Consider the following 15,188-nt stretch of genomic DNA (forward strand, 5'->3'; position numbering starts at 1 on the left):
CATTCCATTCTGGGTTTTTGTTCCAATCTGGTCCTATATTAGTTACCCTATGCAGCCTTAATTAACTAATAAAGACCTGGACTGGAAATGGATCTCCGGAGCGCACACACACACACACAGTCCCACTCCCACTCAAGGCTTCCTGTTGCTGTGTCAGATTGTTGGCCAGGGATCAGTTTCACAGACACCCCCTCGCGCTGCCACGCTGTACCATCTTGTTAGCAGGCTCTGGTGTGCAAGCCAAGCTGCCTCTGCAAGCTTGAAACAAATCCTTGATACAAAACAGAAGTGTCAGACAAAATCCGGCTCTTTTGCAACATTTTCCCAACAGGGGCATGTGCAGCAAGCTTACTTGAGCGGTTGTAAGATTAACTTTTTTTTCTTTCAGCGTGGAATAAAACCTGATCTCGACCTTCATTTTCTTGGTTCATTTTTACGAAATCTAATCAAAAGCAGACCCACTTGAAAAATGAGTAAACATCTGTCTGTGCCAGAGGTGGCCGGCCCTGGTCCTGGAAGGACGCAGGGTCATCTGGTTTCTCAATTACTTAATTGAACCAATTATTTTTTTAATTGGTCAACACCGATACAAATTTCGAGGTCAGCTTGAACAAAAAGCTTGAACACCCGAGTTTGCAATCATATGGAATTGTCTCCTTTCACCAAATAGTTAATAGGCTGACTCATTGCATCGGCTGTACAAAAGAGATTTTTCCCGTACTGTGCTGTGACCTAAAGCTTCCCCCGGTCACTTCCTCCTGACCCTTCTGCTGTCCGTGTTTCTTTTGTCGTCTCCTGTACATGTCTACCATTTTCCCCCGATGCATTTGTATTGAAGATCAGCGGTTTCCGGTTTGTCTGTCTGTGTGCGCTCTGGGGTCCATAAGAAAAGTGTACAAAATTCCACACTGACAGCTAAGTGTGAATTCAGGTCAAAGTACAAGTCTAGATCTGTGCTGTATGTTTCCTTAAGAAAATGCAACCTGATCCCCCGATAAAGAAGAAAGATGGGGCTTTTTTTTAAGCACACACACAGACGCACACACACCAAGCAACCATAAATGAGACAGTTGATTACTAGTACTTTGCACTGCGTTTTTATTATTATTATTATTTTTTTTACAATAACATTTCATAAAATGAAATCTGCAGGAAGGTATCTCTGTCCAGCAGCCTCTCTCTCGCAGTGCAAGGGTCTGTTTTACCCTGCCGTGTTCCTGGCAGAGCCGCGCTGGTTCCTGTGATACCTGCAAATTGAGATTCAGCTGGGAGCTTTGCAGACCCGTCTTGGATCTGTCATTTGAGAGATTCTTTCAGAGAGAGAGAGAGAGAGAGAGAGAGAGAGATATGTCGGTTCAGATGGAGGATGGATCAGTTCCCAGAAACCAAATCTCTCCCCCCCCCCCCCCTGTTTACATGCAATTGCAGGAAGCTATGCTGTTTAGGTTACTCTTTAATTATAAAATCGACAGAACAGCATGCAAGGTTGTTTATACCCATTAGTATCCCTTTTATCAGGACCCAATATAGTCAGCTAAGTGCTGTGCCGTCTGTGGTTTATATACTGCTACAATAGTTATATTCATCTCCGAAAATGTGCCTTTGCTTCAAAATATATGGATTTTTTTTATTATTATTATTTTTTTAATTCTGTTTGGGACTTTCTGCATAGCACACGCTGCTCCCGGTGGCTAAAGGTTGTAATTGCATTAAGTATTAAAAGAGAAAGGTCAGCCACATACAGTATATGCACCTGCTCTAAGCCCACACTCAACTTGTGTTAGCATATAGGGTACAAAAAAAGGAATAATCCATATACACAGGTATAGGGTCCAGTAGCATTGGTATGATTTTGTCAGCCCCTTCCACCCCTTCGCTGGCTGTGAAATGGTACGACCCCACCAACGTTCCTTAAAGTGACCTCATTCCGTCTTTTCTATTCTTAGAACATTCAGACAATTGATCCGCAATTCTGGGAACCTAACGGAAAGAAGTCGTAGAACTCTCGCGGCAATACCTGAAAAGCAAAATTGCAGAGCATTGATCGTTTTGCGTTATCAGTGAAGGTGGTAATGGTCTTCTCAGGAGATCTGAGCAGGAAGAAGTTAATAGAAAAGCGCCCCCATTTACTGAGGCGTTTGCCCTCTGCACCCCTTTAGTTAATTATCAAGGTCAGTTTTACACTTGTGTTTTACACTCCGCGCTTGGAAGTTTGTACTCAACTGGAGTAATCAGACGCAAACAGGAGACCTGCCTCTAACAACAGACTGTGCACCAAAAATAACATGCCTGTGCCACTGCTGCTGCTGCTGCTGCTGCTGTGCCCTGCTCGGAAATGTCAGGAATGTTGTGCGGTGGAGATTTCCCAGGAGAATTGCCTTTATCATATTTTAATAGGAGGCTCCGGTCCCCTTGTCAGCGTGGATCGCTTTCATCCCATTGTCAACGAGCTCGCCTCGGCATCTGGGATCATTAAACAACTTCATCAAATGCGCCGCGCGGCCTGGGGAAATTAAAACATGCGATTTACAATTAAACAAAGCACCTTCAGACAAGACTCATTTCTGTACCGTGCCTCGCAGTCTCTCTCTCTCCATCTCTCTCTCTATCCATCTCCTTCTCCTCTCTCTCTCTCCTCTGATGACAAGCCAGTGTTGTTGTTTTCTTTAACCCCTCGCCTCCTGGTCATAAACATATCACTGTAGTTTTTATTTTATTTAAGATTTTAATATATTTTTTGACAAGCGTAATGTTAAAGCGATCTACCACAGTGAAGGGTTTTGTTGTTGTTGTTAAATGTGCTCACCCCACCCCCAGGTCTTAACTGCTAAGACCAGAACCTTGTATGAAAAGAAATGTTAGGATTCCCAGCACGTATTATTGTACCCTCTTTATTTAACATGAACTCTCACTTCTTGAAAAACGCAGCCAATTATAGAAATATTAAAATAGACACATTTGGCACATTAAAGCCTGAGGGAACACAAAGCCACTTTGTGGCTTGAAACTTGGTTTCAGGAGACTAGGCCACTGCCGGGCACACCAGAGCGAGATTTGGGGTTTGATTCAGCAGTGTTGCCTCAATACTAGGTCTCCTGGAACGGGTGGCTCCATGTGCCCCCCTCAGCTTTACATGCGTACATTTCTGTGGCTGCTTCTGCCTTCCTGCTAGCGAGCGGGGCTCGGGAGATGCTCCGTTTTACAGTTCTGAAATCGGCCATGACATGACAAGAGGCTGCAACTAACCAGGCCCAGAGCCTCCAGATCGAAGCCGATGCTTCTGGCAGCGGGCACTGCAGTGCCTCCTAACGGCTGGCCAGGGAAATGACAGGAAGCTGAGCTAGCTCTCCCCTCCCCCGCTCCCCTAGTGCTGCAGGGTTCACACAGGGTACAGCGCTGGTTACATCTGTCTGGTACCTTTGTGAAAGCCTAAGAATGCATTGTCACATAAGTAGATTTTTTTTTTTTTTTTAAAACATATTTAAAAAAAGAATCGCGTACTTTAACCCATCGTGCATGGCGACCTCATATTGGGGGGAGGTCATGCATGATGACCTTGTATGAGGATGCCATTTTTTTTCCCTTATGTAATGCGATTAAATGAAAACTATATTTATTATGTGTCCAACACTACTTTTATTTTTCAGCTATTTTCAGTATTTCATGCATGAAAGGATATCACTTCTGCTGTTGATTTAACTTTATGAATGGTATACATTTTAATGCAGAGGTATAATTATATATATATTATATATACACACACACACACACATAGAGAATAAGAGAGAGTGCATATAATCCGCATCACAAGCGTAACACAAGAGCCCTCTCTTTTAAAGTCATTTATTTTAAGCACTGGATAAATCACTGGAAAAGCCAATAAATAAGAATAGATCTAAGGCTGGAATACAGCTGTAGATGTAACCTATTATGTTACAGGCAGTCAGACACTTCCATAAACTTCTCTCTCGGCAGCACTGAGTATGTAAAGGTAATAAAATCCTTGGGAAGTCTGGCCCAGTTTAGCAGGAGAGTTATTCTTCAGAGCCAGCCAGTTGACATTTTTTTAATTGCCTCATTTTCCATCCTAAGAGATCTTTTTACGTATTGGCACCGACTCGCACCTTCTGATTAGGGTTATTCATTCCTATCCGAGGATTTATTTGTCCAAAATCTGATTCCAAATCCCGTTATTGGGTTTCTGGGAGATGGGGGGGTGGGAGTGGTTCGGTCAGGAAACCGGGGTTGGACTCTCACAAAACAAATATCGCCCAGTTGCATTAAACACCTTTGCAGACAGTCTCGGTAAAGGGTGGACAAGGATTGGGTAAGGCTGACCATCTCTCTCCCTCACCCCCTAAGAGAAAGGGTGCTCCCTCTAGTCCAGGGCAGGCTTGAGGCACGGAGACTGAACTGCTCCCTCCCTCACCCACCTAAGAGAAAGGGTGCTCCCTCTAGTCCAGGGCAGGCTTGAGGCACGGAGACTGAACTGCTCCCTCCCTCACCCACCTAAGAGAAAGGGTGCTCCCTCTAGTCCAGGGCAGGCTTGAGGCACGGAGACTGAACTGCTCCCTCCCTCACCCACCTAAGAGAAAGGGTGCTCCCTCTAGTCCAGGGCAGGCTTGAGGCACGGAGACTGAACTGCTCCCTCCCTCACCCACCTAAGAGAAAGGGTGCTCCCTCTAGTCCAGGGCAGGCTTGAGGCACGGAGACTGAACTGCTCCCTCCCTCACCCACCTAAGAGAAAGGGTGCTCCCTCTAGTCCAGGGCAGGCTTGAGGCACGGAGACTGAACTGCTCCCTCCCTCACCCACCTAAGAGAAAACATCTTCAGATCACAACGAATAAATAATTTGATAATAATAAATTAATAAACGCAAAACAGGTCACTTGGGAGAATGGCAGTTGTCAACACGCATGCACACAGACGCACAGAAAGAGGGTTTTACTGACTGACAGACTTCTGACTTCTGAAAAGGCTTTGAAAGCTTACAGTTAACTAAGTTGTGTGTGGAGTGGCACTCCCTTCTGATTTTCTTTTTTTTTGCTACAGAGATTAAAACGGTTATAGGCTGATTAGTTCACAGACAGCTCTGCGAGATTTATTAGGTGCAGGGGTGTGAAAAACTGACAAACACGCAACTCGAATGCACAGTAATAACCGTCTGCAACTTTACTGCAGCCTCTTCCTGGGAATCTTAATAAAGAAACGGGGCGAGGCTGCAGGAGCAGAAATCACACAGCGCTTATTAACGATCTAGTTTGATTGATAGATTTAAAATAAATAAATAAATAAATAATTCAATACCATTGTAATGTTTTTGTATTTTTTTTTAAATTTTATTTTGTCAATTATTATATATTTTTAAATTTTTTAAATATATTTTCTATTCTGTCGGAAAGCCAAGCTCTTAGGTGTCTCTTGATTTCTTCATTCGGTTTTGCAATGTTTTCGGCACCCCCTGCTCAACTGCCTGCTGTGCTATTACATGAATACAAGGTGTATTATTTTTCTGAGAGACTGCAAGCTTGTTTTGTGACCGAACTTCATGAACATTTAATGCAAGATAATAAGGAAATGGTTTGAGGTTATCGGTATCACTGTTTTCAATCTTCGTGACATTTACAAAGGAAACCCTGAATCCTAAACGCTGAATCCTAAACGCTGAATCCTAAACCCTCTGTATTTGTTATTTTTGGTTCAGTTACTAATCGAGTGAAAGAAACCTAGCATTTGAATGGAAAATCACCTCTGGGGAATTAGTAAGAACTTAACGTTTGTAACATTAAAAAGTACAGTATCTAGCTTCAAATTGCATATTATTATTATTCGCTTCTTTCGCCTTATCTTTTTTCTTTATGGTGTTCGCAATTGTACCGAGTAGTTCGAATTCCAAAATACTCCGTTTAATGGCTTTGTTAACCTTTTTCACGCATGAAATATTGAAAATAGCTGAACAGAGTAGTTTTGGCAACATAATAAATAAAATATTTTCCATTGCTTTATTTATTTATATATATATATATATATATATATATATATATATATATATATATATACATATATATGACTAGAATAGAGTTTTTTTTTTATCTGACCTCATAAGGGTTACAGTTCTTTCATATGAGCTCAGGAGCTGCTTCAGTTCTCCTTGCTTCCCGTATATATGACACAGGCTAGGTCAGCCAACATATAAAAGTAGGAGCCAAAAAAGAAAAGAAAAAAACCTACTACGCCCTTAACAGCAGAAACATTGCATCTGCCTGTACATTTTATAAGTGAAATACCATAGTAAATGATTTGCATGGTAGCATTCTTTTATTCATGCTTATACTGTTCCATGCATCTAGGGTACCCTTATACGTGTTTGCCATGGTATTGTTGCACTGTATGTGTGCAGCTTTACCATGCTTTTCCCATGGTTATACTATCCCTTTACCATAGTTTACCCTGGTTTGCCATGTTGATTAAATATGCTTTACCATACCTCGCTATAATTTACAATGCTTGCCTATGCTTTGCCATGCTTTCACTGTGCTTTATTACACTTTACTGTGGAGCGCTATTATAAGGGTATAGAGCAGTGGTGCATAACTCAGTCCTGGAGAGCCGCTGTCCCTGCAGGTTTTTATTCCAACTGCACCCTAAAGTACTTTATTGGACCTTATTAGAAGCTTAATTGGTCCAGTTAACTAATTTAGGGTATGGTTAGAACAAAATACCAGGAAGGACCCCGACCCTCCATGACCTGAGCTGTGCTCCACTGGTATAGACAGTGCTGTATTTACAATCGCTAAAATATTTTTCAGCTCACAGACGTTTTGTTTTATTTGTGCAGTGCTCCCGTTGTGAATGGGGGTGTACGTTTGTTGACAGGGCCCTGAAAATCCCCAGTGTACTGAAATATGTACAGAATCTGGCCTTATCGTAGCCTCCCATCTGTGTGTACATTAGTGAAAACATAGCTAGCAGATGAAAAGAGAGATAAAGCCAGACCTTTAAGCATTGTGCATTTCTGAAACACAGCACATGAGGAGCGAGCGGAACAGAGATAGCTGGCTCTGTCTCTGTCTCTCGCTCTCTTATCTATCTATCTATCTATCTAAAATTATTTTTTTTTGTATGTGCACAAAAGGTTTAAATGATTAATAAAATGTGGTTTTTTTTTATTTCAGGATGTTTCACACAAAAAAGCCCTTCAGCTGTCTAGACAAGAAAAGTAAACCCAGCGCAGTAAACCTGTTATTTTTCAGAAATTCTGTGGATGATGTCATGATTGTCAGAATAGAATGTTCATTCCAAGAGGTTCCACAGTTCCGAGTTTTAAGACAAGCTCACTTTTCCCTTTGATTCCGAGGAGCATTTGCAAAAACTAGCAGACAGATTATTACAATTTTAAAATTTTTAAATAGTCTGTGGTTAAGTTGTTACAATCTTAAATAAACTGCGTGTTCTGCTCTTGTTGCATGTTTTAGTGGGGGTTGGGCTACAGAAACGATTGCGGGCTGCTGTCTGGCGGTGAAACAGTTAACCACCTTTTTTGCAGGTTTTTGCTTTTAGTCTTGTGCACTGCAGCCCACCCTACTGGAAAGTCCTGGTAACGGCACCTAGAGTCAGTTTGACAGGGGCAGCTGGGTGGGATATTGTGATTGGCTGTTCTCCCCTTACTGGCCAATCACTCAAGAGACTGAGTCCTCCTCATGAATATTCATGAGAACCCCTGGCGGTTGAGAACACCAGGTTCTCAGGTGTTTGAATATTCATGAGGCCCCTTGACGTCGCATTCAGGATATCATTGCTGCTTCTGTGTCCTACTTAAAACAAATAACTAACCCCCCAGAAGAGCAGAGCGTGTTAGGAAATTAGCAATGGAAACTATCCAATGTGCCAGAGCAACTTTTTACCTGACCTAGCCTAGTTTGCAAGTGGCAAGGGACTCTTCCTAAATTAGGAAGCTGACAGGATCTTTTTGTTCGTTCGTTCTTTTTCTTTCTTTCTGTCTGTATAAGACATGCACACTGGTTGCTGTTGATGCTGTTGGTGTAGTAAGTAGGCTAGGCAAACAGGGAGCAATTTTATTAACTAATTGACCATTCACAACCTTTCACAGCCTTTTGAAATATGTTCGAGGTTGAGGATCAAAGGAGATCTGAGTTAAAGATGTGTCTGGCATCACACCTGACCCGTTTAAGACTGAACAAAAAGACACACCAGAGTCCGGCTTAATGATCTACACAGTGTCTGTATTGATTATACACACTCCCAACATTGACAGGCTCCCAAAATCAAATCGTTTTATGAAACGCGTTCGGAATGCAGTTGCCAGTTTTAGTTTTTAGCCCAAGCTATTGCCAAAGTCTGTTTTTAATTTAACTTTGATATTTCTGAAAAGCATCTTTGTCAATTTTTGTTGGCAACGCTTCATGCATGTAAAAACAAAAACAAACAAAAAACCAAAAAAAAAAACCTGATTTAATTCATCAGCCCGATCCTTCTGTGCATCTGCAATTAAAGTGAAACAAAAAAAAAAACCCAAAACAAAAGGACTGTCATCTCAGTGATAAGGAGACCATTGGCAAAGCTGCTCACGCTAATAACAATCAAGGGAATCCATTTGGAAGCCAAGGATGTTGCTCCTTATAATGCAAATGCGATTCTCTTTTAATAAGTCACAAGTCACAATGCACTCGAACAGGACATTAACCTGCCCCTCATTAGAAGCCTTTCTGCTGTGAAAATCCTTGCTGATACAGTAGAGGACAGCCATTCCTCGACTCCCAAATACATCAGGCTTCGCCAGAGTCATTATCAGCAGCAGGTTTAACCCATTTAGCATGTTTCATTTAGCATGCTTCACTGGCAAGGACAGGGTCTAATGAGCAACCGTACCGACAGGAGGAACAGCAGAAGAACTTGGGTAATATTTAGAATCGGTGGGTAATATTTCTTTAAGAGCTAATCATAATACCCGATGTAAAATTATCCGTGCACAAATAAATACAGTGGTGAACTTTTATAAGGTTCGGCCCTAATCTAACGTTCAGACAGTGGTGGTATTTGGATCTGCTGCTCAGATTAACTGGACGGACCCTCAGGGTGTTACACAAGACCCAGAATATTGCTGCTGTCACAGGGTCAAGGTCATGCGATGCATCTGTATGGCTTTCTGTCTGTCTGAGGTCCCAATGCCAGACCTTATGGATAGTCTTTTAATGACTCCCCTGGGGGCAGTTATCACAGGTGCGGTCTGGACTGCAAGGTGTTTACCTGGTGGTCATTTGTAAAAACAGTACCTATATATATATCTCCACTCACACACACACCCCCCATGTGCACACACCCACACACCACACACACATATTGTTTTAACACTCCGTCTCTCAGCTTCTCAGTCAGTGGGGAGTGCCCCCTATAGGGTGCAGAAGGTATTGCTTCACTCGCCTTTTCTTGCTGTTGGTATCAAGATCATGTTTGTACGGATGCCCCCTATCTCTGATATAAATGCGTATGGCATGAAACAGATTTTTGGATCAGAGAGGCGTACTGTAAAATGTGTGTGTGTGTGTGTGTGATGATACCTTTTTATGCATACAGTGCACACAGGTCTATCCTTTACAACAATACTGTTAAGTTTAAATGGCTAAATTAAAACATTCTGGTATTGAGGTGACATTTGCATTGGCGGCTGAACTGATCTGATAACCCTTGAAAAAGAAGAAGAAAAATCAAGTCCTGGACACACACAACAGGAAACCTCAGACCAGCAATTAAAACCGGAGGTGGTTGTCTTAACTTGTGAAATGTGTTATTAAGTAAATGGAGCACGAACAGAAGTTGCGTGTCGCATCTGACGTGTGTACAGAGCAGTTCAGTTCCGTAAATTAAACTTTTTAACAGCAGTGTAAGACCCGGGCAGTGTTTGTTACTCATTCATTTATGTATTAATGTATTTATTTTTGTTCGGGAGTGTAGAGAAGGCATGTGTCAGCTCCTGTCGGAGAGGAGAGACAAGACAGCCCAGGATGCTGCAGCATTTTTTAAATCAATTTGTTAATTTAATTAAACTACATTTAATAGGAGAGCCCTGGAAATTATATCCCACATCATCGTAATAGCTCGCTGCATGTCAAGTGATTAATGCTGAAGCGCAGCGTTTAAAAGAGGGGGCATGCAGAAAACGATGATGTTGCACTTGGGTCATTTATTTAACTTTTACAATCTATTTATTTATTTATCTATTCAGATTCTTTATGGCATAACGCTGTAGCATTATTAAATATTGCATTTAGAAAAATTATATATATATATATATATATATATATATATATATATATATATATATATATATATATATATATATATATATATATATATATATATATACTGTATCGGCATAGTGTGTATTATCAATGTTGCTGTGCGCATCTTTTAATGAACCCTTTCATTTTGAGTTAGTTATTTATGAGATTCGTAGCGTTTCCTTGTTCTTTGTAACCTTTTTTAAAAAGTGTTTTTTTTTTTAATCAAGGTGATTATAATAGGTGTAGTTAACAGTAGAAGCATTGGACTGAGATTTCTGTCTGTTTGTTTTTTGTTTTGTTTTTTTTTAATAATTATTCTTGTGGCTGGGACTGTAATAAGGGCCAAGCCCTGTTTGTTCAGCCGGACAGCTGTTTGCTTTTATGTGCAGTTTAATACAGTAACTATGCAGGGTGGTCTGTAATTGCTCGTTTCTAAACCCCGAAATCCGCACAACCATAATTAATAACATATAATCACTTACAGGGATGGAAGTACGACCTGGTGCATACTAGATTCATCCAGGCTATAATAAGAGCTTGTTTAGCCACAGTGTGTACAGGTAACAAGCTCAGGTGTGTTACTATTAAACTCATAGTAAAACCAGGAATGGATCAAACTGCTATGCAACGGGAGTCCTATTTCCATCCCTTCCTCTGTATGTGTGTACACTGGCTGTCTTTAAAATGACTCTGCTCCTCGGATTAATTGGATGGACTACAAGCCCTGACTTATAATGGACCCCTAAACTAAAGCACTAAAGGGTTCATTTTAATAAAATGGCATCGTGGACTGACCCGTTTATTATTGTTGTTGTGTTTTTTTTTGTGTGTGTGTCTCATTTCCAGGCGATTCAGCAAGCTTGTACTTGGGGTCTAGGAATTAAGACTGCTCCGATGACACTCAGAGTTTAAACCTCATCCCGTCTTCTCTGCCCTCCGACAGCGCGTCCGTGGCATCAGACTATCAGGACGAAGGCTTTCCTGAAAGTGAGTTTCACTTTTATTGATTTTATTATTGTTATGTATTGTTAATCAGTCATTTAGCAGACGCTTTTATCCAAAGCGACTTACAGAGTCTAGGGGGTGAACCATGCACCAAAAACTGCTGCAGAGTCACTTCCAATAGGACCTCGGTTTTACGTCTCATCCGAAGCACGGAGAGCACAGAGGTTAAGGGACTTGCTCAGGGTCACACACAGTGGCTGAGCGGAGATTTGAACTGGGAACCTCCTGGTATCGAGGCCTTTTCTTTAACCACTGGACCACCAAGCCTCATTTATTTATTTAACCAGGAGATTTACCCATTGAGACCGAGGCCTCGTTTACAAGGGGGTCCTGGAACAACAACAAAAAAAGAACAATTGCAAAGTACAAACCACACAATAAAAGCATGTGTGGTTCTTAATCAGCAGCATACGGAGATCAAAGGACAGAGTAAATATAAGACATGTATCTGTTTGTTAATGTGGACGGGAGGAGGAGAAGCATTGGCAGGAGGTTCTTTGCAAGTCCCCACACATACGATCTTTAAAACCAGAGAAAGAAAATTCCATCCCAGATTCCGTCTTCACACTGTGATGGAAACCAGTTCCACAGCTTCGGGAGTTGATGTGCAAAAGATCATTCTCCGGTACGTGGTCGAACTCTTGGAAACAGTCAGGTGCCACACACGTCTGTTTGTTGTCATGATAGTCCTGTGGTGCTATATACACCTCTGTTAATGTTGCATTATAAACCTATAAGAAGCTGTAATAATTTAAAGGCAGCAAGTTAAGACAAGAGTGCAATGAGGTGCAAGGGGCTTTGTAACCAGCATATAGTCTGAATGCAGTTACTACGAGCCGTATCGACTCCAGGTGTCTGTCAGAAGAGTCTTTTGAGCAAAACTAACTAAACATTCTCATTCCAGATCTTGTTTCAAGTCTCTTGCACACTGCGGTTTGAGCGATTCAGGTGGCGGTCTCTACTAGCATCTGGATTAGTTTTTTCCTGAACCGGTTATAGCGTGCTTGTATATGAAAAAAAATCAATCAAATGGAAAATGTCTGCAAGCAATGGAAAACGCTGTACAGTGAAACGACAGATAGGCACTTAAGAACCCTCAAGTATTGATGCAACAGCTAGATCTGAACAATTTGAATATCAGGAACAACCCTTTGTGCAATTTGTCTGTCTGTAAAAAAAAAAAAAATCTTTCTTTTTTTTTGTCAGTCCTATGTATGCACGGTAATCCACTTAGGCATTTTGTGTCTTTTAAAAAGATGTCCATTCAAATGTCGCTATCCATCTACATTAATGTACATGTGCAGTATATCATAATTTGTCTTGCAGTTTGCTGTCCACCTATTCACCTATTTGATTTATCACTGCACCATATATTTGTGCAGTTAAGTTTGTTTATTGGTTGGGACATAAGCCACCCCTCTTATGCTAATTCTGTGGATCAGGGGCTGGGTGAATCAGAGGAGGGGGTGGGGGAAGTGGGAGGGTGCTGCTCCTGTTAGTATTGTTGAAAATTGAAAGGGGTTACAGAGCTCCCTCCAGTGGTAAAAGGATAGTAGAGCGCACCTCTTTTGACTCTCCAAACTGCCCTTGCTGGTTTAAGCAAATACTGTAGTGAAGTGTGGTGGCCAGCCGCAATAAAAACCCTAATAAAGCAAGCACCCCCTTAATGCATCATTGTTTTTAACACCACAGACCCTTATACAGGCCTCCGATAGATAGATCAACCCTAAACAGCAGACCGACCGCTCCAGTAGCACATGGAGGGTTATGTTCCATTATAACGCACCGAAACTATGTAATTGGTCCTGTGGGTAGATTTTTTTTTAAATTACATCATGCTGCAAGAATTAAGTGTTGTAGTTAAATGGAATAGTTTATCACAGACCCCGATTTTAGAAGTAATCTTGGACTGATTTATCTGAGGTTGGTGTAGTCTAAGGTTGTGCTAATTAGGGTCTGTGAAATCTGCCGAAAATGGTTTATGCAAATAGGTGCAGGGTAATGTCCTCTGTATGCATGTTATTTTAAAGTTGCTACTGCATTCATTAAACTTCTGCTACTGCATGCATATACATTAAAGTGTGTGCTGCTAGACTAATGGCTACTAATAAGGTGCATATTATAAAGAGATATTATTATAAAGCTGTTTTTTTTTTTGTTAAATAAATACAAATAATACAAAATGTAAACAATTATTTATTTATTTCTTAGCAGACGCCCTTATCCAGGGCGACTTACAGTCGTAAACAAAAATGCATTTCAAGAATCACAGTACAAGTAATAATACAATTAAGAGCAAGATAAAATACAATGACTTTTCTTTCTAGCAAGTACAAGTATGACAAAATACGATTCAATAACGGAGCAGACAACAGTGTCAGTGATGTGTCAATTATGTGCCATCCCAGAGGCTCACCAAGGACTGAAACTAATTATCAAAAAAAAAAAAAAGGATTCCAGAATGCAAACAAAAACTGAAGAGCATTTTTGCTGCAAGAAAGTATGACGGACGGTACACTCAACATTTCCTTTTTGGTTTTTTTTCTTGTATTTATTTTTTCATGGTGGTCTCACAATTACAATAGACTACTTTATATACTGGAGTAGTATTCAATAGATGTATTTATTTTTATAGTAATTGATTGTGCTGATGTTTATAGTATGATTCTAGATCTTCGTAATGTATATTTAATTGTGACCCCGTTGGCTGTTTGTTTAAGAATGAAATATGGCGTCTTGTAACGTATGACTGTGCGTCGGCTTCCCCTAGGGACTGTCTTGAAAGCGTGTGTTAAAAATGATATATTTAGATATAGAGCAGTGGAAAAAGTTACCAAGTTCCTCATCTGAACACTGTTTAACCTGTCTGGCGTATTGTATGTTTAGTATCAGCTAGTACTGCTGGGAAACTCGCACTAACCCTGCACCCAGTCCTGGGTTTCAGAACTCCCTTTCTTGCATTGAGCCTGTAGGTACGTGCCAGGAGATAAGCAGTCAGGCGCCTTGCAAAATCTGCTCTGAGCTGATATAACATGTACCTTGAATGAGCGCATGAGTAGGTTTGAACAAAGTGAGTGTGTAGGTTTACTATGTGGATGCGCTATAGGAGAGTTTAACAGAGGTCAGGTCGCCCCAAACTCATGGCTCCGGGCCATTTGACATAGATAAATACTAAATCCACACACTAGACACGATTAAATATGCCAAGACATTTTTGTTTTTTCGTTGCTAAAATGCAAAAAATACAAAGTCATTTATTTTATAACAGAAGTACAGAGCGAAAAGTGCAAGGCAAACGTTTCGGTGAATTCAAGACCATCCTCAGAGCTGGCATAACAGGTGAGAAATACGTCCGCGGGAGTCCGGATCTTTAAAAATATATATTTTTAATTGAGGGGAGTACTGAAACCAAAGACAGCTGTGAGTTTCCAACACTGTTATTATTTCAAAATAAAAATAAAAAAAACATATAACCAAATAACAAAACAAGTTTCAACGACCATCCTGACAATGCTGTTGAACTGCACTGTCAAGTTTAGCTTTTTGTTTTTTTAAGGGGAGGGGTTGGGGGGTTTAAACGTACAATAGAGGATTTAAACGTACAATAGACCTTAGAGGGTTAAGATAATATCGAAGAGCCGCACCTGACTTAAGCAAACAGTTCTTAAACTAACAGAAGGTGTTTTGCAATGAGAGAGGGAGAGAAAGAGAGAGAGAAAAAAAGGTTGTAGTCTTAGTCGTTGGTGGCCATACCTTGTAAAACAATTGAGATCATTATTCACTAGGATAATGCTCTCTATCGTACCAATGGCCCCTGGTTCATTAAGGGAACAAATTGGAGCCAGAAAAACATCCACTCAGCCCGCTTGTTATTGTTGCTGG

At 40.9% G+C, this 15,188-nt stretch overlaps 1 long non-coding RNA gene across 2 annotated transcripts in view; it reads left to right on the top strand.

The window, feature by feature from the left end:
• LOC131704969 (uncharacterized) overlaps positions 1-15,188 on the top strand; it is a 92,520-nt gene that overhangs the window by 9,673 nt on the left and 67,659 nt on the right. For both annotated transcript variants that reach the window (XR_009310080.1, XR_009310079.1), the window contains exon 2: positions 11,148-11,288. This is a non-coding gene — a long non-coding RNA (uncharacterized LOC131704969). The remainder of the gene's footprint in view (positions 1-11,147; positions 11,289-15,188) is intronic.

Source organism: Acipenser ruthenus, chromosome 33, assembly GCF_902713425.1.
Source record: "Acipenser ruthenus chromosome 33, fAciRut3.2 maternal haplotype, whole genome shotgun sequence".
In the NCBI taxonomy this organism is placed as follows: Eukaryota; Metazoa; Chordata; class Actinopteri; order Acipenseriformes; family Acipenseridae; genus Acipenser; species Acipenser ruthenus.